Raw genomic sequence first — 26,748 nt, 5'->3', positions numbered from 1 at the left:
AATGTTTACTCCATAATAGAAGATACATTCTCTATCAAGCCAACGCAACACACCCATCCCCCCAAAATATCCCATTGTTGAGAAGCTATGACACCAAAGAGAGAATGTCCATTTAGACACCCAGTTCTCCTTGACTATTGACTGCATCACTCCTGTATATGAAGCAAAATTACATCAGAGCCATATATGGTTTTATATAATAGCAGGTCTATTTGGTTTACTCAGAAAGGTCTTTAATAAGTTAACAGTGATACGTAAAAGTGGTATGGGTGGCTGCCTAAGCTGTTAGTCCCTCAAATCTTTTCCCAAACCAGCTTGCTCCCTCTCGCTCCCTCTCGCTCCCTCTCGCTCCCTCCCGCTCCCTCCCGCTCCCTCCCGCTCCCTCCCGCTCCCTCCCGCTCCCTCCCACCACCCCTCCTTCTCCCAAAGTTATTGCAGTGGATCCAGAAGCAGATTCTGAGAGCCTCAAGCTTTTCCTTATTTACCCTTCAGTAATTACATATCACAGGTTGTTTTCCCTATTAGAGTCTGGGGCTTAGCAATTAGTCTCCCATTGTTTTTGCAGGAAATGACATCCATGTGACTTCTGCGGAAGCAACTGTTGACCACTCTGGTTAAAAGAATTTGGAAAACGTTCAGCACTTCCTCTGGTTGATCATTTAGACTGGCTGATTTAGAAAGCTTTTGGAAATGTGCAAAGCAAATAACGGTTGTCAGAACCGGAAATACTACTGGGTCAGTTCCTGAACAAAATAGGCCTCTCAACTGTTGCTCTGGTCTCTTGATGCACTGACTTGTCTGGACCCTTCACTGTGTGGCTGACTGGTGCCTCGGCATTCTGTTCCTTTTATAATGCTTTATTAGGGACTGATTAGGCAGGATGCTTTCCAGCTGCAGACAATTGACAACCCAACTTAAGGAGGCCTGTACAATAAGAAACTTATTGGAAGTCTAGTAGCTCTGCAGACTTCAGGGTTGACTGAATGCAGACACCCCTGCTCTCCTTCCCTGTGTTTTTTCTGTCTTTGCCCTCCTCTGTGGGCCAGCTTTATGCTTCAGTTGGAGCAAGATAGTAACGGAAGTCCTAGGCATCACATCCTACACAACATTCAGAAGGAGGGAATTTCTCCCAGAAGAATGAGAAGCTCCCAGCAAAACGTTCTGCACATCGTGTTGGCCTGAAGAAGGTCACATGCCTATTCTTGAACCAGTCACTTGCACGAGGAACAGGTTTCCCTAGATCAGTGTGTCTCAAACTTCAGCATGCTCACAGATCACCTGGGATCTTGTGAAACAGCTTCTGATTCAGTAGGTTTGGGGTGAGGCCTCAGAGTTGACATTTCTCAGAAGCTCCCACGTGATGCTGATGTTGCTGCTGGGCACCCTGCAAAGCCTTAGACCACTCAGGCCCCCACGCCCCCACCTGGGAGCGCTGTCACCTTTTCTCAGGCACTGTGGCTGAAGGAACATGGGGCATCTGTTAGGAAGAAGGAAGAGGGAATGGCCCCATGCAGATGAAAACTGTAGTAGAGATGCTCGTATCCAGTGCATAATGAGAATATTACCTTTAAACAGGAGCCACACGACGTCTATGACATGCATTAGAAGCAACAGTAACATGCTAAGTGCTGTGGGAGCGCCTATAAGCATCTTATATGTACTCGTGAGGATGTGCACACTGCCATTTTTGAAACAGAAGATTAAACAGTCATGCTGCCCTCTTCATTATCATTCAGCTATTTTAATTTAATACCGTATACCTAGTGTGACTCAAAAGGAACAAATTCAAATGAAATAGATTTAAATGTCCCTAAGTATAAAAAGAGTGTGCCAAGTCCAGCCATTGTCCTCTGAGTAGCTATCTCATCCGTCTTAGTTACTAGGGAGGGAGGGTACACCCCGACATGTCCTGCGAGTCACTTGACATGATGTCGGGCATGAAAAATGTTGCTTGCCAGTGTTGAATTTCTGCCGAAGCAAATGGTCACAGTGCCCTAATGCGTGGTTTTCAGTGGAGAAAATCATTATGCTCTCTTCATTGAAAAGGAAGAACTATTCTGTTATTTTTCTTGTGTTTTTTTCTTGGCAAAAGACACACAGGAGTTCTGAGCTGCAGCAGTTTTGGAAAAAAGGCTGATAAGACCAAAGGACCAGTGTCCATCATGAGGCTGCTCCATCACAGACTCAGTGGGGCCCGGAGTGGAACATGCCACGAGGCGTTGACTAAACCCTTCTGGGATGGCCCCCTTGGAGGGGTTACCATCTCCAACCTCATATGCAAAGACATCATTCAGGAGGGGAGGTGGAATTTCACTGCTCCATCGACTTGCCTACCCTGGAACCACAGCTTCACATCTGTGAGACCTGTGGGAACACAAAGCAACTCTTACTAACTGGCCTCACCTATGTGGGTCACCAAAGCACCCGTACTTAGGGGAATCACTGGCTATTCCTTGTCTTTGCAAAGGCCCTGACACTTTGAGAGATTCTCAGCTCCTCTGGACTAGCTGGGGAAAGCTGCTAGGCTCGAAGTTCCACTAAGGCAGGAATTGTGCTCATGTCACACAGATGCCCCATGTATGGACGGAATGATTGAACAGTCAGTCTGTTCCAGGGAGATCTGTCGGTCAGCCACGCCGACCAAGCATTCACTCTCTAAGGAGAAATAAAAGAGGGGAACATTTTGTTGCCTAAATTCAGAATTTTATACTCTAAATATACAATGTTTAGGCATCTCATCTGCATATTTACAGCCTCATAGGCTGCCAGACAGAGGTGAAATGATATTAGTATTAGCTGAGCCTGTGTTCTGCAAGCAAGACTGCACTGTTATTCACTGATTGGTTCAAACAGTGCTGGCTGAATGTCTTCCTGCTGTGAGCTACGAGGCAGGGCATTCTTCACCGCCTTGAGAGGAATAAAAAATGGGGAAAAAATAGGGCCTTCCCTTACAACTTAGAAGACTTACAACTTAAAAAGTAGGATATAATCAGTACATTTAAAGTATCTATATCAAATAAAATATAATTTTTAAAAAGAGAAAAGCAAAGAGGGGTAAGATAATACCAAATTGAGAAAGTCCAGGTAGAAAGGGCTCAAGAAGATGATGAGAGTTACTCTAGGCCTTAAAGTGGGGCTCGTGACCTGGAGTCCATGGATGGAATCCTGGGGGAGGGAGTGTCTGTGAACTTGGATGGAGGAAAATTATCTATTTTCACTAACCCTTAATTGAAACCTAACATTTCATTCTGTTATGACAGTAGTATTAGCTATTTGTCACCAATAGTAATTCTAGGTATTTTCATATTACATTATAGTTACAGATACCCTGAAGTATCATTTATGCCCAACATTACTTCAAAACTACAGTAGTAATTAGAATTTTCCTGGAAATTATTTAAATATTAAGAGAAGCACATCATAATTTTGTTATATATTTTGATAACTGAATATCAGTATACTTCTTTTGAGTCCTGTGCATTTCATGTGTTAACTTCAAGAATTTAAAAACATTATTCTGAAAAACATGTCTCTAGACTGTTATGGACCAAAAAGGTAAAGAGCCCTGGGCTTGGAAAATGGTGAGGCCACCTACTGGCACTTAAGGGACAGAAGACACTCAGAGAAGGGTCTGGAATGCCCACAGGCTGAGGCAGGACTGGTGGCTGCATTCTGCAGCATCTGATGGGAAGATGTGGGGACAGAGCTAAAGCGAGTGGGAGGCCCAGGCTGATATATTGATAATTTCACAGGTAAGCTTGTAGGTGGTGGGAAGCAGTAGAGGTGTTTCCGCTGAGGCTTTAAGTTGTGTTTAGGAAGAAGCAGGATTGGAAGAGAAGGAGCTGGAGGCCAGGAGATGGGTTTCTGCAGGGAGTGTAAAGATGAGAATGGAGAGAGGCGGTGAGTGCCAGAGTTGCCATGGGACGCGAAGGTCAGGCTCAGGCCAGGATTTGCAGGGCAGGTGAGCAAGGCCGGCTTAGGCTTCAGGCCTGCATGATCCAGAGAAGGATAATAGCTCCTCACCTTCCCCGAGTGATAACTGTGCCAGATGCTGTTTTAAGCCTTTCAATGTCATTTATATGTCACTAAATTTATATTACTTAATGCTCATAACAACCCTGTGAGGTTAGTACAGTAATTCCTATTTTTCAGATAATAAAATGAAATCTAGAAAACAGAAGTGAGGGCCTCGCAGCCAGCAGAGGAGAATGGAGTGTATTGCTGAAAGAAAGAGGAAAGAGGAATTGGTTTGGGGGGTGGGGGGGAAAGGTTATGGGTTCAGCTTTAGATATCTTTGCATTGTTCTCATATCTTCAATTATTTTAAAAGGCTAAAAATTCAAATGAAGTATTTATAAGCACAGTTTCTGGTTTATTTCATTGTCCAGATTGTTATTTGTTTGTTATTAGTGAGTGCTGAGTCAATTTGTAAATTGGTTTCATCTTTCCTGTGAAAAACAAAGAGGAATCTGGCAGTAAGAGTGTGGTACATTGATGGGTGCCCAAAACAAGGAAGATGTTGTGGTTTCCAGAAGGGAAACACAATATATATTAAATTACTTCTGCCTAATGATGCATGTTTCCTTTTGTTGTGGTATTTTTCAGGACCAGTCCAGCAGCTGTATTAGAAGACATGTGGTATATATAAAGTTTGTGATCGTTGGGGGAAATTTTGGTAAGTGTCGCTGCATTTATTTCTGATACCTTGTGAAGTAAATGGTGCTCATAAAGGGAAACCATGGCCTTGTTCTGTGCATCTTTTAAACCTGTACTACACTTGACAAAATGGATTTTATAACTAAGTGTGACGTTCAATTGGTGTTTTCTGACAGTATGACCTTTTTTTTGGTCATTGCTGATGTTATTAAGCAATATGGGGTTTTCTAAGATATAATAGTAAGTCTAGATTTTAGGAAACCTTCCAGATACAGGATAAAGAATACCCTGGACCATTTAGCTTATGTTCTTAGCCACCTGTGGAATGTGAGAGTAATAAACTTGCAAACCAAAAGAATAAAAAAATGTTTTTAAGTTTCCAAAGCAGAGAGATCCTTCTGGTCTATATGTTGAAATGAGAGAGAAACAGGCAGTTAGCTGCTTGGGGAATGATGGGACATGAAAGGGAGTTAAGAATCCAGCATGCCAGGGACCCAGCCCACCAACCAGCATAACAGCGGCCTGAGACCAGGAACGTTAAATTTAGCAAACACCCAGAAGACCTTGCTAGCAGTAGTCAAAAAGGACAGGAGACTTGGGTTAAAACTCAAGTTCTACACTTACCGGTTGTTATATAACCTCTCTGAGCCTCAACCTCCTTGTCTGTAAAATGAGGCTTATAATGTTACCTACCTCAGAGTGTTGTTGTGAGAATAAAACGAACTAGGTAGTGCTGGGGCACCATGAGTGCTCAATAAAGCAGTTATTCTTCTTTTTAAATTTTATTTTATTGAAGTATCTCTTCACTCTTACTCGCACTCTTACTATCTTACTAAGAGTATCTCGCACTCTTACTATGCAACTTATATTGACTTATATTTTAAATATAAAATACATTCAATATTTTATTGAAGTATAGTTGTGTTTATTTCTGCTGTACATCCATTACAGTTTATCACAGGATATTGAATACCGTTCCCTGTGCTCTACAGTAGGACCTTGTTGTTGATCCAGTCTATATATTACTGGTTTGCATCTGCTCACCCAGTCTCCCAATCCATCCCTCCCCCTTGGCAACCACAAGTCTGTCCTCTATGTCTGTGAAAAGCAGTTATTCTTGACAACAGAACACCCTTGTTTGGAAACTGGACATTTGCCATTGAGGTCAGGCCAGCAAAAGGTGTGAGAGTATCTTCCAGCAGGAGGGCCGCTGGGAAGGGGTTGGTCACACCCCACTTGCTATCACAGGGGGCATCACAGCTGGTCGCCACAGTCCCTCCTGCAGCGTCCACTGCATAGCAATGTCCCCGAGAGCTTTGCCATCTTCTCTAACCCTCTCAACCCATTCTTAAACCAGCTTAGCTAATTTAACTTCCCTTCCTGCCATCTTTGCAGCCAGGTGCAATCACGTTGTTTGAGCTTTGTTCAGTTTTGGAGTCCAAGTTATTTTGAACCAAAATAACGAGAAGAAAAAGAAGGGTCGGGAGGAGATGGTACCCTTGGTCTAGGCCTCCATTACCACGTTGAGGCTTTCATTTCAAAACCCTTCTTTGGAGTTGTTGTCTATGCTTATTATGCAGCCTTCACAGAGATCCAGTTATTGGAAGGAAACTTTGGAGCTTTGACCAAAAGAATTTGGCTTTGGGGTGGAGCCTTTACCTGTGGTTGGAGAGAATCAACCATGTCGGCTGATGGTTAAGAGCGGGTGTCTGGAGGTGACAACCCTCCAGTTGCAGGGGATCAAAGAGATGGACACGGCCTCAGGGGTTGTCTGGCCCAATCTCCCACTCAACAAAAAAGCCTTTTCTCCAGAATTCTTGACAGAGGGGAATTCACATTCTCTCAAAGGTGGGGTTTGCTACTGCACAGAGGAGCTTTCTCCAATTAAAAAGCAATTCAGGGCACAGGGAAATTTAAGGGGGTGAGAAAATTGTTCTAGATCTTGATTGTAGTGGTATTTATACAACTGTAGGTTTTGTGAAAACTCACAGGACTATACAATAGAAAAGGAGAATTTTGCTGTAGTTAATTAAACCTTAATTTTTTTAATGGGAAAAAAACGAGCAATTAGATACCTGGACATTAGGTCACATTGTTAAAGAGGGAAGGAGAGAGTAGGAGGGAGGAAAGAAAAGCAATCTAGTCCTTCTGTTGAGCTACAATATGTGGTCAAGGGAGCAAGGACTTGGTCTTCTTCCTTCCTGTCATTTCAGTGTCTGGACAGTGACTGCCACCTAGAAAGCCTGTGATAAGTATTTATTGAATTGCTGACTTCCCTGAGTCACTCTGTAAGCAGATAGAGACAAGTGCACTCACTTCTCCACACACCAGCCCACCAGATATTTGAAGATGCTCTCCTTCCTCGTTCTTCTTCTCTGGGCTGAACTTACCATCTCCGTTCTTTCACTCTTTGTCTCCTGGTGTTATATTCCTTTCCCTCCCCACCCGGCGCCTCTTCTTGAGGAAGCATAGGCTTTACCACTCCCTACACGAATGGCCCAGTGCTAGAAATGCAGCCCCCGAGGGGGTCTGGCCCGGGAGGCGTACGATGGGTGCTCGCTTCTGTAGATGGTGTTAATAGACACCAACCCTTATCCCCTTCCATACTGAGAGCCTGGTAACTGGATCGTGAAGGATTTCTTACCAGTAGTCTTCTAAGAATGGAGCTCCTAAAAGTAGGGAGGTTAGCAGTCCAAGAGATCGGGTGGCAGCAAATCCGTCCTCATAAATGTCTTAACTGAAATGAGGCCAGGCCCTGCCACCACTAGTTTGAAACAGCAGTGGTGCTGTTTATAAATCTTTCGGGGTAGTACTGTATTACACATCCTGATTCTTCACTGTGAGTCATAGGAAGTTAGAAATTCTGAAAATTAAACTTGTAGGTGCCTTGAAAAATCTAGATTTTTTTTTTCCTGGCCATGCCAGGGAGAGATATATAAATAGAGAGAGAGAGAGAGAGAGAGCAGTAGTTCTCAACCTGGGTTGTTTTTGTCCTCGCAGAGGACATTTGGCAATGTCTGAAGAAATTTTTGGTTGCCACATGGGACGGAGGGAGGGTGTGTGCTACTGGCATCTAGTGGGTGGAAGCTAGAGATACTGCTAAAGACCCTAAAATGCACAGGACACCCGTCTCCACGCACACACAGAAATGATCCAGCCCAAGGTGTCAATAGTGCTGAGGCTGTGAAACCGATATGGAAATAATAATAATAAAAAAAAAATCAATGTCTAAAGTACTCATTATTTTGAAGGTTTAAAATTTTTAATATTTTGACATTTAATTAAATGTAAATATATAACTAGAAAGCATAAAGAAGTTTGTTCAGAGAATCACAGAGCTGAAAGGGCCCCTACATTACCACTGATTCCAAGCAAGATCTGATCTAAATGAATTCAGACAGATGGGTGTCTGCAGACTTATAGTGAGGACTGTCAACTAAAGCTAGAAGCAAGACTCACACAACTTGATCCCAGCATTCACACAAAAGACATTGTCTCGTATTTTAAATTTCAGCCCCAGCTTCTTCAGATGTGTTTGTCTTCAGATGACCTCTGAGATGAAACGGTATTTCAATCTGGGCTAGTCCATCCTTTTGAATCAAGGGTGTGATGAAAATGTGCTTAGGGAGGAGAGAGATCTCATTACAGATGATTGAGATTGGGTATTTTGGTACACAGGACTGTTTATTTCCATCAATTTTCTAGTGACACTGCAATCTGGTTTAACCGGGAGCTGTTGAGAGCTTGTGTAGCCCAATATGGCCACATTTGCTGAAGCAGGGAGATTGAAGCAACATATGTCAAGTTGTGATATAGGACAATCCACTTGAAAAGATTTTAATTATAGGGCCTATTTCGGGAGGGTAACTGTGCTTTTTGTGAGGTATATTTTGGGATCCACTAACCCAGCTTCAAGGCCAGTAATATCTTCCCAGAAAGGGTGTGGTTGTGTGCTTGTGGACATAAATATTTTCTTACCAAAAGCTTTGGTATTTGGTATTTTCCTCTGACTTTACTCCCCTTCATTTTTCTTTTTCTGATAATCCTTCCTCTTGCAAGAAGGCTATGAAAATGAGTTCTGAAAGCTGGAAGAAGAGAAGCATAAAAGATCTCATTTAGATGGCCGAGCCCGGAGATTCAGGGACGTTACATGATCAGTCTGCTGTTTTTAGGAGGGATAGAATCTGGAGCAATGTGCCAAAGGTAATAGTAAGCAGAGTCGAGGGAAACTATAAAAACGCCATGTTGGGGCAGCGTTTCTTAACGTAAAGATCTGTAGCAAAACTACACGTTTATAGCTGCTGGTTTCCAGCACCCCCTCGCCAGCCCATGGGTAATTCCCCTGAGCCAGTTTCAGCGCTCTTCGCCTAATGACCTGGAGTGCGTATCTGCTTTCGCTTTTGTTCTTCAAGGTTTGTGCCTGTGCCCTGCTCTGCCTCTGGTGCGTCAGGTGGATCCCTGGGAGAGTGGGGAGCGGGGGCTTCCTGCCTAGCCCTCCAGGCGGCTCCCACACACTAACCTATGTGAACCGAGGCTCCATTCTCCCCTTGGTCAGGGCATACAGGTCGCATGCAGCATCCCTGCCCAGCCTCTCAGATTCCCTTCCGTGAAAGCCACTGAAAGCTGTAAAGAACAGAGCAGTACGACACGTTGAAAGTCAGCTCTGTGCATGCTGGCCCTGCTCGGGCGTGCGTAAGAACAGAAGCACCACATTCTATAGCCTTGTGCTCTTGGTCTTTGAAGTAATTCGCACAATCGTTTCTCTCTTGCTCATGAAGAGCAGTGTTCTTCTCTTTCCAGGTTAGTTGTGGTGCCATCCTAAACCAGGTTCTTTGAAGCTGCTTTGAGGCTGCCCTCCTGCTTGTCTGCTCCAAGAGCCCACGTACTTAGAATTCACTCTCAAATGCACACTGTTGTGTGGTTTTTCCCCGCAGCAACACGTAAACCAGAATTTCCCGCTTGTGGAAGGGAAATGTTTTCAGAATAAGTAGCTGTCGTGTATTTTAGTACATGACTGGAGAGCTGGCCCTGTGTAATACCTCCCACCTGCCATCCAGGTGGTGGGACCCACCCACCCCCCCAGCCCTGCCCATAACTGACAGGCTGCCCATGTGAATGCATGTTATGATACCATTTGTATAACCAGCTTAGGTTCGTAAGAAGCTGCGGCACACTTGCCCCTCCCAAGCCACCTCTTAGGTGGTGGAGCAGGTGTTATGCTCAGATACACTCCGAGACTCAGAGAGTTTAGCCTGTGTCTCAGGCAGGGGGCGTTTGGGAGTGTGGGCATGTTTGTTGTCCTGCCCTCAAAGAGTAAGTCACTGTTGGCATGTTGGAGACGGGGTGGGGCAGGGATGGTAAATGTCCTGCCGTGTCTGGGACAGCCCTGCCCGGTGAAGAACTGTCCCTGGCACGGCATTCATCGCACTCTTACTCAGGAGCGCTGCTCTGAGGTTGCATGGCTGCTATGCAACAGAGCCGGGCTCATACCCACTCCCTCTGAATCCAGGATCTTTATGTCCCTCTCCACATTAAAGGCATCACAGAAAATCCCCACTTCTTTGGGAGTGCTCACTGAAGTACAATTGAACTCACAATGGCTGTTCCTCAGATTGTGCCATTACTGCTGTACACACCAGAGCTCAGGTGTGGCACACTCCAGGGGAAACAGCCTCTCTGAGACCTCAGTGGCCCAGCCCACCAGCACCCTGTTCCTGCCGTTCCTCTATCAACGCCCAGTGCAGGTGGAGACAGAGAGTGCTATCTTTGGAAGAGATCAAAGAGGATGCTCCACCCAAAGCCTTTGATCCAATCTTACTGGCTTACAAACCATCCAGAGGGGCAATTAGGTATCAATCTCAGGAGTTTTTGATAAGATATCTTAGGCTTCATATCTACCTGGTGCACTTCCACAGCCTGTTGGAGCTTTGTTTAAAGTTTGGTTTTGATGTCAGCCAACAAAGAAGCCAGACAGTGGCTACATCAGTTTGAATGAGCACACATGAAATTTATTAAAGTGGTAAAAATAAAACCATGTTGAATGAAAAGGCACACAGTGAAGCTGACCTGAATATAAAGGTTGAAGGGATTATGAAAACGGGAGGAAGCGACAGTATCTGATCTTTTCTCTTTTTTCTTTTCTGTTTTTTTTCCCCCTTTTTCCTTTTCCAGTTTCTATCTCAATTTTTTATTTTGAAAATTTTCAAACCTACTGGTTTGAGAGAATGATAAGACAAATACCAATTGTTCTAAATTTGCCTTTTTTATTCCCTCTTCCAGTTACATATATGTAACATATATGTAATATACAATATATATTATATATAGTATACATTATAGAAATTTTTGCTACACCATTTGGAAGTTGCAAACACCTTGACACTTTAAATAGTTCACCATGTATATTCTAAATCTAAGGACTTTCTTCTATATAACTACAATACTATTAGCTAGTAAGAAATTTAACAATAATTCCATAATATTATCTAATATCCAGTCCATATTCAAACTTTCCCAGTTGTCCCTGTGTGGTTGTGGTATAAAATGACTTACCTTCTGGGCTTGTCTGTTTCTTCACAGTGTGTTTTAACTTGCTCCCCACTTCCTAAAAATTGTTAGGTCTATAGGCTTGTGATTAGATGCAGGTTAAGCCTCTTTCGTTAAGAATACTTCATAGGTAGTATTGCATGCTTGATATTACATCAGCAGGCAGATGATGTCACCTTGTCCCACCATCCACAGTGCTAAGTTTGATCTCACAGATCAGGTGGTAACCAGACCTCACCAGTGTCCAGATACACTTTGAGTCAGTAAGGCATCTATGGGCTGGTACCTGGGTCCTTCGTCAACATGCTGTCCCCCACCCACCTTCAGTCCAGTGCTTTGAGTATCGATGAATAATCCTCACCTACAGCAGTTATTACACTGGGATAGTGTCTGATATTTTTCACACTTTGCTTTCACTCCCTCAGTTCTTATAGTGAATGATCTAGGGCTTCGTATTTTTCAGTGATGATTTTTAAGCCACTTCCTTGGTAGTCAGCTATCTTTTGCTGTGATAATAGATTATGCTAAACATTTTTTTTTTTTTTTTTTTTTTGCGGTACGCGGGCCTCTCACTGTTGTGGCCTCTCCCGTTGTGGAGCACAGGCTCCGGACGCGCAGGCTCAGCGGCCATGCCGCTCCACGGCATGTGGTATCCTCCTGGACCAGGGCACGAACCCGTGTCCCCTCCATCAGCAGGCGGACTCTCAACCACTGCGCCACCAGGGAAGCCCCTATGCTAAACATTTTTATTTCTCACCTTCAGAATAAGAAGGAGTAACTTTAGCAGAGCATTTACTACATACCAGGACCACACTGACTCCTTACCTATGGAACTCCTTTCACTTTCTTCTCTCACAACAGCTCAGAGTAGCAAGCGAAGTGACTTGCTCTGGGTCACCCAGCTCCCACTGTGGAGCCAACATCAAGCAGATCTGTCAGGCTTAGAGCCAGGGTTTTCCACCCATCCGTGTTCCCTCCGACCTCCAACCCTGACTGTTTCACCCACCCTACAGTTCTTGCCTTAGATGAATGCCTGCCTGCCTGGTGGGTCCATAAACAGGGAAAGTCAGTGAGGGCAGGGCTGTGCAGCTGGAGAAACACAAGCCATCCGCACCTAAAAGGGGCAGGTGCTCCTGGGTCTCTGACAGATGTGGGCCCAGCACCACCAGACATCTCGATCTGTGTGTTAACCATTCCAACTTTTTAATGTTGGCAGCTAATTCATATATTCTGATACTTTTCAGCCAAGTTGCCAATTTTCAGCACCAGCACCGCTGCCGACTGAGACTGCCTTGAGTCAGTCATGGCTTTGCTTAGAAATGGAATTCATTGTTTGTCTATTTGCTTATTTGTTTTTAATACCCTCTTTTAAACAGATATTAATATTCTTGAGATGTGATACTGTTTTGACTTGGGGGGGTGTCTGAGTTTTGAAGAGGGAAAGTTGGGCTTCATGGAAGTATTCTTTAATTGATACATTCTTATAAAACCTTCATTTTATGGGATTTTTTTTTTCACTGAGTCAACACAGTTTATTACTGAACTGCACTTTCACTTTCAAACAGACTATTTCAAAGAGCTGGAACAAGTGTGAGGTGGGAGTTGGGGGAGGGACAGGTGCCCCTCAGGAGCCAGGACCCCCGGCTGGCTTCCCCGGGCCAGGGCAGGGGAGGGAGCATCAGGCCAGTCAGTGTCCAGGCGCCAGCTCTCCACGTGCACATGCACAGCAAGCCAGCAGCTCCTCACTCATAAACACAGGCATGCTTAACAAAAATGGAATTTCTTAACTAGCACAGTAGTAGATGTTTTGTCTGTAGCTTTGAAGGAAGGCAAATACATTTTGCTCTGAATATTATCCTTAGAATTTTTCTTTTTCAAATTGTTCTCTGAGTCCTTGCAGGGCGATGAAGTTTTTGTGTTTCACCCACCTTGCACTCTGTGTTCTCTGTGTATATTTAACTGTGTAAACGAGTCCCAGAAGAACCTGTAAACTTGTTCCCGTGAGAAGAACCGAAGCAGAACTGACAGATAAATAGCAGCGCTTCTCGGGATGGGCCTCAGTTGTTGTAGTGCTGGCTGAGGGAGAAGACCTACTAGGTTAATTCAAATTGTTTTTAGCAGAATTATTCTTAAATTGGGAGTGATGGGGAATGATTGCAGCTAAAGACCTTCTGTGGTCTTACTTCATCTTGCAGGAATTTAGTCCTGCCCTCCCATTTTACAGATTAACGACCTGAGGCACAGAGAGATTGAGTCATACCCAGGTCAGACCTAGTTAGCCTGGGTCCCTTGTGATTGCACCTCACGTTTCCTAAAGCTAAAACTTTCAGTCAACAGGTAGTAACCATAACGCTTCACCCTGTGTATCATCTCATTATCCACAATGATTGTTTCCATCCAAACCCTCTGTGACCCAGGTTCCCACCACCAGTAATATTTAACAGGTGAAGAAATAAAGGTCCAAATCAGTGTTGTTCAAACATAGAGATAGAAGGCAAGGAACATGTATAATTATAATTTTCTAGTAGCCATGTTAAAAGAAAGTAAAAAGAAACAGATGGAATTAATTTTGATAGTGTACTTTAACCTAATATATATCTAAAATATTATCATATCGCCATGCAATCAATATTAAAAATTATTGGAATTTTTTTGTACCAAGTCTTTGAAATCTCAGTGTGTACTTTACACTTAACAGCACATCTCAGCTTAGCCATATTTCAAGTATCCAGTATGGCTAGTTTCTCCCAGTATTGAGCAGCATGGCAGTCTGGTGGCCCAAGACCATACCCAGCTAGATTCTTTAAATGAAATCTCTTGAGAAAAACTTCATCAGCTTTCTTATTCTTCCCACAGACTGAGGCCACACATTTCTGTCCTCTTTGTGTCACTTTTTCCCCAGCTAACTCTAATTACAGGGAGATGCTTGGTTTGGCCATAACCACAAGCTCAGCAGTTTTCTACCAGTCCTGGCAGCTGGTGAGACCAACATACTCTGCCTCGTAAATGACAGTGGGAAGCATTCTTCCAAATTTCTCCACAGCAGTTTCCATGATTTCCTTTCTCTTAGGAATAACTCAGTGGCCTTTTGCAAAGCCAGGGTGATTTTTAAAATGCATCCTTTCTTAAAGACCCATTCTAATCAATGGAGTCTTAAAATACATGCTACCAAGTAGTCTCCCTAGGACCTCAGCAGAACAAGCAGGGATTATACATTTTTTTATCTGTTTTTATTCCAAGTATACCTCTATTTTGATTCATAATAGTTTGCTCTTTTCTTTTTTAACTAATCAAATGCTTCCCCAATATATCAGTCCCATTTTGAGCATTATTTACAATGACACTGAGAGCATTATTCACGATAAAACATTAGTAAAGATCAGATTCCATTCCCACTAAATGTGAAGTCCCTGGCCATTACTTGAAGTATCATACTGTAATACAATCCCAGAAACAAAAATGACAGAAGAATGGTGACAGGCTCCTGGAGTTTGTTATGATGGACTTCACCCAAATAGAAACCCTGATTTGTAAGAATTGAAATCTGAATAGGAAAAAGATTGTCCCCTATTCTTAATTAGAGGCCAGACCTCCACATCCTCCAAAATTCTCAGTTAAATATAGAGAAGATAATACCTTTTTTGTTATCCTGTGGCCTTGTCCGGTAATTGAAGGATGACACCATAAAACCAGATAAATGCATTTCCCCTAATTCCCTGCAGTGCTGTCGTCTTTAGATTTTGACTTGGTTATCGATCTCTCCTATTCACAGACCCCCCTGAAATCTGTCATTTAAAACACTTTAGGTGTAAGGTTTCATTTGGAATCAGAACAATATGTTGTAAGGGCTGTTTTCTTCTCTCGTCGGACTACTTTCCTGTAGTAATGCTCACTTAGACCCCCAAACCATGGTCCTCTTATTCACTCTGATTTGAAGGCATTTTTATTTCTTTGAGTGGATATCTCATGTTCATTTCAGAATGTCACTTAGTAGCTGTATTTCTGCTAAATAACCAGAAATTATAGTTGACTCTATCCACGTGGCTGAGAACCTAGGTTTTGCTTCCAAGTATGGTGCTGAGTAGAAATCTTGTGGTTTCATCTTCAATATTAACAGTTGACTGAGAGTGATGGTTGGGCCTGAATATGAGGAAATCTAGAATGCAGTGGCAGACCATCATCTACTGCAGGGATTCTTTGGGGTTTCTTTAAGATTTTTTTTTTGATGTGGACCATTTTTAAAGTCTTTATTGAATTTGTTACAATATTGCTTCTGTTTTATGTTTTGGTTTTTTGGCTGCGAGGCATGTGGAAATCTTTGCTCCCAGACTAGGGATCAAACCCGCACCCCCTGCATTGGAAGGTGAAGTCTTAACCACTGGACCACCAGGGAAGTCCCTACTGAAGGGATTCTTGACCTGGGGGTTTTATCAGAATCATCTGAGGAGCTGTTAAGAATCCTGGTGGCCAGGCCCCATTGTCAGAGGCCCTGAGCACTGGACCCAGGCAAGTCGGTAAGAGCCACCTCCTCTTACTCAATTGCATCCACCTGTGAAAACTTAGGGAGAAATTTACTATATGAAAATTATGCCTCAATAAACTTATTATCCTGAAATATATGCATACATTGAAATTTTTGACACCCACCACGGAGAATATTTTGACTGTCAAGTGCTCTGGGGTTTGAAGATAAAGCTCGCAGTTGAAACAGTGATTCACTCACTCAGTAAACATTTAAAGAGCAGTTGTAGACACATTGTTCCTGCCCTGAGAAAACAGAGGTACATTGAGACACAATACATGCCCCTAAAGGTCTTATTTTATGGATGAGACCAATATCCAGCAATTGCGATGCAGCAGTGTAAAGTGTAATGAGTGTGTCTACAGAGCAAAAAGAGAGAAGGACACCCCCAACAAACATATACACACATGTGCACACACACACATGCACGCACACATTCCCATTCCTATGCCACTTGTCTTCTTAAAGGTGGAAGCGGGTAGGCAGTGTGGGAAGATTTCACAGAGAGGTCGCAGAACATGAGTGCTGAAGCATGAGCAAAGAAGTGAAGAATATTCTGCCTGTTTTGCAAAGGAATGGCTCTCAAAATTTGGTTCTAAAGTAAAAGAAGGTCTTTATGACATCATTTTTTTAAGGTGATTTCAACAGCCTTTGATGTGATTCAGTTCGTTTATCCCGATCTATCTAGTCCAGCCCAAGTCACAATGTCTGACATGCAGTAGGTATGCAGCATAGTAAGTGTGCTGAGTTGAATTGATGCTTCCAGTAGTTTTGCCTTTACCTTGACAAACTGTTAAGACACAGTGGGATCCTAGGGAAGTTAATGATACCAGTATATAATTTTCAAAATAGCACCCAAGTTACCTCTCTAAATATTACTTCCAAAATACTAAAAAATTTTGCCCTTAAAGGAGAGCACGTTTAAGAGGAGCAGTAGTTCCTGCTGGTACATGTCATGGTATGATTTGCTTTTTACATTTTGGGAGCATTAACTCGTCTTTCTAACCCAATTTTTACCCTCTCTCTCATTCTTAAATATATCTGAGGTTTTGGAAGAGCAACCGGGCCAAAATATCAAATGATCATGGCATTCTTTACTTAGTCTGTCATTGATGTAGACACAGAAAACAGCATTGTGTTTTCTTGGATATTGAATACTCTTTCAGGATTTGGGGGACAGCGTGTATTTGAGAGTAGCTGTTGACACTGCATTGAAAAAAATATAGCCGGTGCTGGGATGTCTGCTCACCCCGGGCAACTGTTCTCCCTGCACATTTCTGCAGCTTATATGACAGTTACCACCTTTGATTACTTTGATGCTGCAGAACATAACAGGGAGATTTGTGACTTGACCCTTTGCCTGTGGTGTAACATGGAAGGGCGAGATCCAGCTCACATACTGCTTTGTTTGGAAGGCAGTATTTCTAGATTGTTAGGCTGCCTGCTTCCCAAGCCTAGAAGCAATTGTGCATTCCAGGCCCTGTTCGATTAAATAACCAGTTCTGGTTAGAAAGAAAGTAGATGATGCTGTGGGAGCTGGGCCTGGGGTTTAAAATGGCAGGATGCACAGGGCTCTTGCCCGGGTGTGTGATTAAATCTGAGCTCCATGGCTGACCAGCTGTGGAGCCTTGAGCAGGTCACTACACCTCTGTGAACTTCACGTTCTCATTTCCACAATGGCGGTGGAGGATTAAAGGAGATAAGAAACATGATGCTAACACAATGCCTGGCGCTAATACATGCTCCGTGTCAGGTCTGGTTACTTTGCCCTTGTTAACATGTATATCAATCTTGTCATTCTCCTGTTTAAAAGCTTCTCAAGTCTCCCCTTACTCTCTGAGAAAGGCCTAAACATTTTAACCCAGCATTCAAGGCCTTTTACGATCTGTCTGACCCACCTTTATGCCACATCCAGCTCTTACACTTCATCCTATAGCAAAACCAAACCATCTCTGTGCCCTCAGTGGGCCTCAGGCACTCACTCTCTTCCTCTTGGGATGCCCTCCTCCCACCTCTTAGGTCTAAATCTAATCTGCTGCAAGGCTCATCTTTTTTTTTTCTTTTTTTTTTATTGAAGTGTAGTTGATTTACAATGTTGTGCCAATCTCTGCTGTACAGCAGTGACTCAGTTATACACATATAGACATTCTTTTTTTATATTCTTTTCCATTATGGTTTACCCCAGGAGACTGGATATAGTTCCTGGTGCTGTACAGTAGGACCTTGTTGTTTATCCATTCTAAATGTAATAGTTTGAGTCTAGGCAAGGCTCATCTTAGATGACACTGCTTCCTAGTCCCTCAGGCTGGAAAATTCACCTTTGTCCAACCCTGTCTTTCTCATCACAGGTGCTCACAGAGGCCTCTTCCTCTAGTGAGGCCTCTCTTCTTTTTCACAAGGCCTGCAGACAGCCACCTTCTTCTCTGTGCACATGCATCCCTCCTGTCTCAGACTCTTATAAAGACACCAGTTCCATTGGCCTAGGGCCCCACCTTTATGACCTCATTTAACCGTAATTACCTCTGTAAAAGCTCTGTCTCCAAATACAGTCATATTGGGGGTTAGGGCTTCAACATATGAATTTTGAAGGGACAGAATTCAGTTAGTAATACGTGGGTATAAAAGTCCTGCCGGATCCTCCGAGAGAGGAGTGTGCGTGCGTGCGTGTGTGCGTGCGTGCACGTGTGTGTGTGTGTGTGTGTGTGTGTGTGCAGGTCCCCTCTGCTAATAGCTTTCTTCTTCTCTGCCCTCATGCAGAGCACCACAGAGCGGCAGCCGCTGTATTGTTTCCCTGGGTCTATGGGCCTGGCCAGCCCAGTGTAGCTGCTCCCCTGCCATCCCACCCCTCAAAGAGCCTGCTTCCGCCCCACCGAGGGCTCCCAGAGACCCGCACCGCCTCATGCGGAGGTTCCATCACAGCCCCCTCCCGGCCGCCAGATGCCAGCCACAGGGAAAGAGATAGAATGAGCCCCAGCAGGAAAGGGAAGGAATTAGGGGACTGGAACAGAAGGATGACTCTTTTGTTTTAAAGGAAAGAAGTGAAGCCTTTCCTTTTACTTCTCTGTTAAACATTGTCCACGGGGTTTTTTTCCCTCCACATTTCTCCAGGTCCACGATTCTGAAAGCCACTGAGGAACACCTTAGATCTACAAGTTTAGACAGCTGATAAGTGATGCGGGGAGAATGCGGTCTAATTGGGTCTTTCGTTAACCCACCCCTGACTTACAGAGGGAGGCTGTTTGGTTACAAATAGTTTTTATTCTGCTAAATCAGAGGCTCCTCATGCTGTCATCTGCCTGCAGATTAGCTGGAGGCACAAGCTCTGCATTATGCAAAGTATTTATTCTCACAATTAATATGCTGGGAGGTGTGGTTTCACACTTACAGTACAAAGGTTCTCACCCAGTAGTGAAACAGTCACCTGGGGAGCGTGTACAAAGTACCAAGCCCGCATCCTTCCTCATCCCACCCCCACCCCCCCACCGTGAGAGTGTGAGTGAGAGGACCAGGCCTCCCTAACCCTGCACTGGGAACCGCAGTGGCAGCGCTTCTTACCTTACTACTTCCTCAGAGGTTTCTTACTAAATTTTTCAAATATAGGATTCCCTTTTTTTTTTCCTTGACAAAATCCAGTGACCAGTTCATTTTTTATTGTTTTAGATGGAAAACTTCAAATTTATAGAAAGTAGACAGTGTTGCATAGTGGACCCCCATGATCACCCAGCTCCAATGGTTATCCATATTCTGCTAGTCTTTTTTCATCAGTACCTGGATTATTATTATTTTCTGACTAATTCAGTTTTATTTCATAGATAAGAGAAAGCGTACTCTCTGAACTAAAAATTGGTTGCATGTCCTTACAAGTGTTCCCCCACCTTTTTTGCATTTACTCCTCACAGCACCCCCAGGCATTGTTACCCACATTTTATAACTGTGGAAACCAAAGCTCTCAGAAATCACATACTCGCCCAGTCCCTCAGCTAGTAAGCGCTCAAACAGGGTTCACTCCCAGAGGTGTCTGAGAAGTATGCTTTTCCCCCTAAGCTGCAGCTTAGAAGAATAAGGACCATAAAAAAATGTGTAGGTCCAAGTTTCCCAGTAGGGATAGATGGATAGCGGTATGATAAAGCAAATACTGTATAATGTTAATATCAGAAGCTAGGTGGTATTTGGATGTTCGTTGTAAAATTATTAACACTTTGTGTTTGAAGTTTTTCACACTAAAATGTTGGGGTGGGGGGTGGAATTTCAGCAGAAGCAAGCTGTCTTTCTCATCAAGCAGGGCACAAAACACACAAGCTAGTTTCAGATACCTTTTCTATTGATATCTGTTCCAAAAAGACAGATTTGAGTCTTGGTCGAATTTTAATTTTAAAAATAGCAAGCCAGTGATAGAAATTACCTGGAGAGGTACCTAATCGATGACCACTGGTGACGTCTTAGAGAACTCAGAAAACCAGATGCAGAAGCAAAGACTCTGGGGCCGGCCTCTCAACTGTGAGCTGACATGATGATGGACAATTCTCTTTTCCAGTTCCAGTCGCTTAGGTGGGATTCCGTCATTTACCCACAGGAACATTTTGCATACATACGTCCTTCATGTTGATGCTGTTCCTTAGCACAGAAGGACATACTCAGGCTGGGCTGCCACTGGCATTACCCAACCTGCCCATTAGCGCTCGAGGCCAAGTGCTCCAGGACCAGGGAAAGCTCCGCCCTTTTGCTTTTCCCTGCTATGGAGGAGGGAGCTGCTTAGGGATATAAAAGCTACCTGTCCAGAATCTTCCAGGGTCCTCACACATTGCAAAACTATGATCACACCAGGGAACCAAGATGTGTCCAATAGCAACCTCCAGGTGAATCCTGGGGCCCATGTGGCTCACTGATGTTCATACCATTATACCCTTCTCTTTTGACTATACTCTGAGCAGAATTTAAAGCCCTCAAGAGGTACCTGTCTCCTGAGTTAACTACTCCATCAGCTTCCTTCATCCTGAAGTGTCTAGACAGTGCAGGCTACAAGGAAGAGCAGGCTTTGTAATTAGACCTGGACGTGAATCCCAACTTTCCACCATTATTGGCTGCGAGACTTGGAGAAAGTTGCTTAACCTCTTTGAGCTCGGCTCATAGGACTATTGTAAGGTTTGAACTCCGATAACAAGTATGTGAAGTCACCTAGCATGGTCTTGGGCTCACAGCAAGCGCCACTAAGCACTGGTTTCTCTTTGCGCTCTTCTGTGTGATACATTGTGGGTATGAGATGAGGGCTCACAGCCCTGCCGCTCGCTGCCTGTGCGAACACATCTCGTCTCTTTCCATCTGTGCCTTCGTCGTCTAAAAATGGACTGCCTGTTCTCCAAGATACTGGGTTTTTTAAGTATACTACCTACTTGCCTCTTAGGATGCTACGTCAGATTGTGGGGCACAGGAAGGTCCTGAGCATGCAGCCCAGAAAGGGTAAAGGCTGGGGGCAGACTGGAGCCTGTGGGGTTGGTTAATCAGGTAGGGAAGGCAGGGGAGAAATGATCAAAATGAGTCTAGAATCAAAAGGTTGGCATTTCTAAAAACTGAGACTGCCACTTGGGAGGGGCAGTCTTGCCCAAGGAGGTGGGTGCCTACACTTCCAGCCACTTCCCCACAGGAAACCTAATTGCAGCCGGGGCCCCTTGCGACTCCCTTCCCCAGGGGAGGCTCCTAGGCCGCTAGGGATGGGTAGACCAGTGCAGCATTCCTGCCCACACAGCTACTGCCTTCTTCCTGAGAACGATTGCCATTATTATTTCATGTGGTCTTGCAACCCGGAGAGAGTGTTTGCTCAACTTTGCATAACAAACATTAAATCTGTTGCTCGATTTGCAGGTTAGCCTTGCTTGTGGACCTTTGTCCTTGTTGGTTCCTGCCTGCTACAGCTGTCCAGGCACTTGGGACGCATTTTCTTTATTCTGTGCAGCTGCAAGGGGCCCAGGAGTTGGGCTTCCTTAAATGCAAGCATATGGAAGCAAGCAGGAGTGTGGAGGCAATTAGAGGGTTTCTTCCTCCAAGCAGTACGGGCTTTTGCTCTCTTTGGTGTGTGGCTGTTCTTGTTCATTTTTATTTTCCATTTGGGTTTTGTCAGGCTGTCAGCTCTTTTTTCCAAGCTGTGTAGTTTGCTGCTGGTTGCAGGTGCGTGCAAGACCAGGTGACTTAGTTGCGTATTGTTTAGAATCAAACTTTGCACACCGACGTATGGATAATGCATTATCATGATGGTGGTGACGATACTTCATATTTGTAAAATATTCTGCAACTTAAAGAGCGCTTTCACATACATCACCATTTCATTTGGCCTGGGCAGAAGCTCAGAATAAAACGACAGCTATGCTCACTCTGCTAGAGTTTTTCCTTGTCTTTACACCATCGCTCTGGTCCAACCACAAGGGGAGGGTAGTAGATTGAAAACTGTAGTCTTCTGCTTTGCTCCTTTTCTCTTTCTTGTTTCAGTCAATCAGTTATATATTTTTTCAAGCACTTTATGAGGTAGGGAGTCATACCTAGGTAGGGAATCAAGCACCGCTAGATTCTCTGGTGACATTTAAATAACTGTAGCAGACAGCCCTTGCCATCAGGGGATTTCCAATCGAGTTGGGGAAAGAAGACCTACCACCGTGAGTTTAAGTGACAGTGCCCAGCACACCAGTAACTAGGTGTTGGGTGTGTGGGTGAATAAATGAATGGATAATGTACCCACCAAAGTCCTGAAAAGCAAGGAGAAGAGCTAGGGAGGAGCAGAATGAAGGGTGCACGGTCCTCAAGGGGACCGGGCACAGAGGGCGCAGCAGACTCGGAATACGTGGCTGCCAGGGGCGAGAGGACGGGATCGCCTGCATTCGTGAATTGCCACCCCTTAGTGCAGCTAAATGAGAACTGAAGATTAAAGGAAACCATGTAGATATAGGCTGTGAAGAGTGAGCAAGGAAAACGTAATTCCCTGCTCAGGATGGGACAAGGGGAGGAGGCCGGCAAACAGACCGGAAGAAAGAGTTTGCTCATCAGTTGTTGTCAGGAAAAGTGCTAGTGAAGTCACTCCACCTTAAAAGTCTGTCTTCTGGATTTAAGAACCTATCAATACTATATTGCAGCCCTATAATAGGAGCTGGGAGAAGGCAACAAGAGAATAGGGAAAATCGAAGAGATACAGGATTTGGCCCCATCCCTTAAGAGACCCTGCCATGCACAGGAAATAGTGAAATAATGTGAATGCCCCGCCCCCAGATGACCAAATGCTGGGGACAAGCCAGGGAATGGAGAGACATGGAGACCAGTGTGGCCTGAGGAGCTGAGGAAGGCTCCCTGGAGGAGTGGTGAGGGCCTGGCACTTGGAGGAGATGCGAGAACTGCACAGGCAGTTGTGTGGAGATGTGTACCGTCATGGGTAGAGATCGTGCTGGGCCAGTGGGAGATGCTGGAAGAGGTGCAGGGGCCCTGGTGTAGAAGGCTTGGAAGCCAGGCCGAGAAAGTTGCTGAGCAGGAGAGTGACATTATGAAGGCAGTAAATGGAATTTTGTTCCCGCCCAGAATTCTCATTAATGCCCTGCTGCCCTAGATGCTGGGCCAGGTCCTGTACTGTCCCCTGCTGATGCTGTGAGAGTAAGCTAAGTGAAGGAAATGCCTCCTTATGATGGGCACCAAAACTTCGCAGTATCTCCTGGAGGCCAAATACTACCTCTCCAGGGGTAGAACAGGCGTAGGAAAGAATATTCTCTAGTACGGCTGTCGGTAGGACACGGTTCTTAGTGGTTATATTGGCTGCCATGAAACTGTACTTAGTTTGTGAGTGTTTTAGACCTTTACGAGCTCTAGATATTTTCATTATGATGAATTTTTAAAAGTAATATACATTCATATGCACCCCCAGTGTAGAGGACTTAGGAAATAAATTACAAAGGACAAAACAAAAGTCATCTTTTATTCCATCACACGGAGACAGTCATGCACATTGTTCATATTTTGTTCAATGTCCTCTCCTGATACAAATTTGGAAATTATTAAAAATAATTCCAAATTGTACTTTTAACGTTTTATATCTTATTTTTTAAGTTGACAGTAGACCACGAATATTCTTCTAGGTCAATAAATTTATTTTACAATGTGATTTTAGTGCTATATCCTATTCCATTGTAGGAATGTGACATAATTTCTTTAATCAATCAAATAGGAAACCAGTCTCCTATTTTTGCTCATTTTGGTTGTTTTCAGTAAATTAGGTTTTTACATGTTTTAAAAAACAACATCATAATGTTGTATTTTCAGATAACCTTGTTTTCATTGTGAATTGCCCAGACAAATCCAAATGAATATAGAATGTTCCTTATGAAGTTTCATCTTATCTTTAGTGTCACTTCATCAAAAATAGTTAATCAACCCCTGAGTGGAAATGAATTATATGTGCTGTAGCATGCTTCTCTAAGACTGTTAAAAATACGAGCCGACCAAACCCCATGCTGATAGATATACCTGAATATGGAATAAGAGCTTAGTGGTCTCAGTTGGATCAGGTAGTTCTTAAAATTTAAATGTCATCCTGTGCTTGATTGTAGTGAAATTTCAACAACAAAATTTTTAAGTAACCCTCAGTATTATCTTCATGTAGATGAAGAAGCAAGCATTAAAGAAATTTAACCCCCTCTATGTACCTACCTCTTGACCAACGTCTCCCTTTAAGACACCTGTCTCCTTCCCGATGTGGGACACCATTTGGAGGGTTGGTTCCTGCTGACTTTATTATAAGCTGTGTAGAAGCGAAGGTGCCAACCTTATTTTTCCTCTGAGGCAGAGTTTGATTTGCAGAGTCTGAAACTTCCTGCTAGTGTTCCTTTTCTAGTAATATGTGTGATTCACCACAGTTTAAGGTAACCCCATCTATAATGCCTCATTTTTTTCAAGTGGAATTTTTCTGTGGGAACCCTAGAACAGAGACGAATCTTGTGAAGTCTTCCATGAACTCATACTCCGTGCCTCTCAGAGTTTTGCAATATAATTAGGTTACTTGTTTTTCTTAATTATTTTCTGTCATCCTATGCTTCATCTGAGTGAGGTATGTGTTGAAGAGCAGGAGGTGAAGGTCAAGAAAAAATAAGCTATGTTCTGTTTTTTTAAAAATTACTTCATCTGTTGCTGGTGCATAGCAACAGCATTTTTTATATTGGACTAATACTTGGCAATTTGCTAAAGCCTTTTATCAATTCTAATAATTTGTCTGTAATTCTGTTAGATTTTCTGTGTAACCAGTTACCTCTGTAAATAATTTTAAGTTTTAGTTTTTCTTTTGCAATCTTTTACCTTTTATTTATTTATTTTTTTATCTTACTACTCTGGCTAGGACCTGCAGTACAGTGTTAAAAAGGAGGAGGACAAGCACACATCCTTAACTTATCCCTGATTTTAAAGGGAAGGCTGCTAACATTTCACCATCGAGTACAATGCTTACTATTGCGATTTCGTTAATACTTTTTATTAGGTTAAGAAAGTTCCCTTCTGATCATAGTTTGCTAAGAGTTTCTGTTTTTTTAAGTCACAAGTAATTATTGGATTTTATTCAGTGTTTTTTTTGTGTGTCTATTGATAAGATCATAGGGGTTTTCTTTTTTAATCTGGTAATAGGGAAATCACTGTCAGCAATTTTCTAAAGTTAAACCATCCTTGCATTATTGGTAAAAATCCAAGTTAGCCATGATATACTTTATGGACTGCTGAGTTCAGTTTGCTAATTTTTTTTTAGGATTTTTATGTCTGTATTTACATCTGAGATTGGCCTGGAATTTTCCTTTTCTTCTACCATTCTTGTCTGATTTAGATACTAAGGTTATACTAGTGCTTTTCTGTTTTCTTTCTTTGAAACTTGCCTCTTTTTTCTCTAAAACCATCTGAACCTAGTGTTTATTGGTTTTGTTTGCTTTGGCAGAGGAACACGTATTTTTAAATGATGAGTCAAAGAATTTCTCTGAAATTCTTCATTTCGCTGAAATTTTCAAACTTAATGACATACAGTTCATAGTACGCTGTTATTTTTAATCTGTAATCTCTCTTTCATTCCTAATATTATTATGGGTACCCTTTATGTGTTTTTCTTTTTTTTAATATATTTATTTATTTATTTATTTTTGGCTGCGCTAGGTCCCCGCCGCTGCGCAGGGCCCTCCCCAGCAGCGGCGAGCGAGGGCCGCTCCTCCCCGCAGTGTGCGGGCCCCTCACCGCCAGGGCCTCTCCCGTTGTGGAGCACGGGCTCCAGGCACGCGGGCCCCAGCAGCCACAGCACGCGGTCTCAGCAGCCGTGGCCCGCAGGCTCCAGAGCCCAGGCTCAGCAGCTGTGGTGCACGGTCCCAGCCACTCCACGGTATGCGGGATCACCCCGGACCAGGGCCCGAACCTACGTCCCCCGCACCGGCAGGCGGACCCCCAACCAACGCACCACCAGGGAAGCCCCTGTGTTTTTCTTGATCAATTTTGGTGATTTGTCTGTTTTATTAATCTTTCAAATAAACATCTGTTCCTTTGTTAATCCTCTCTAGTGTATCTTTATGTTCTGATTTTAGTAATTTTATCCTTTATTATTCCCTTTGTCCAGTTTCCTTGGATTTACTCTTGTTCATTTTCTTACTTCTTGAGCTGGATACTCATTAACTGTCAATCTTTTTTCCTCTCTAGGACAAGATTTAAGTGTTTTCCTCTAAATACAACTCTATGGGAATCTGACAAGTTTTAATATGGAATATTTTCATCATCACTGTGTTCTAAGGATGTTATAATTACCGTAGTTGTTTATTCTTTGATTCATGAATTATTAGCAGTGTTGTTTTAAATCCCCAAACAAATGAGAGTTTTTTAGTAATCATCTTGTTTTGGTATTTAACTTAAAAAAATTCTTGTTAACTGATGAGGATGATTATAATTGTTGTGACTTTCTGTTTGAATAAAAAAAATAATAATTCTTTTTGTCAGAGAATGTTGTCTATATGATACTAGTCTCACAAAATTTATCGAGACTTG

At 43.3% G+C, this 26,748-nt stretch overlaps 1 protein-coding gene across 3 annotated transcripts in view; it reads left to right on the top strand.

Moving 5' to 3' along the window:
• The window catches only part of FYN (FYN proto-oncogene, Src family tyrosine kinase), a 211,801-nt gene that overhangs the window by 86,282 nt on the left and 98,771 nt on the right, over positions 1 to 26,748 (top strand). For all 3 annotated transcript variants that reach the window (XM_079939935.1, XM_079939932.1, XM_079939933.1), the window contains one exon: positions 4,605 to 4,674. The gene's annotated coding sequence lies outside the window, so the exon portion shown is untranslated. The remainder of the gene's footprint in view (positions 1 to 4,604; positions 4,675 to 26,748) is intronic.

The sequence above is a fragment of the Stenella coeruleoalba genome (genome assembly GCF_951394435.1).
Source record: "Stenella coeruleoalba genome assembly, chromosome: 12".
In the NCBI taxonomy this organism is placed as follows: domain Eukaryota; kingdom Metazoa; phylum Chordata; class Mammalia; order Artiodactyla; family Delphinidae; genus Stenella; species Stenella coeruleoalba.
This window is presented reverse-complemented; position numbering and strand designations above follow the sequence as displayed.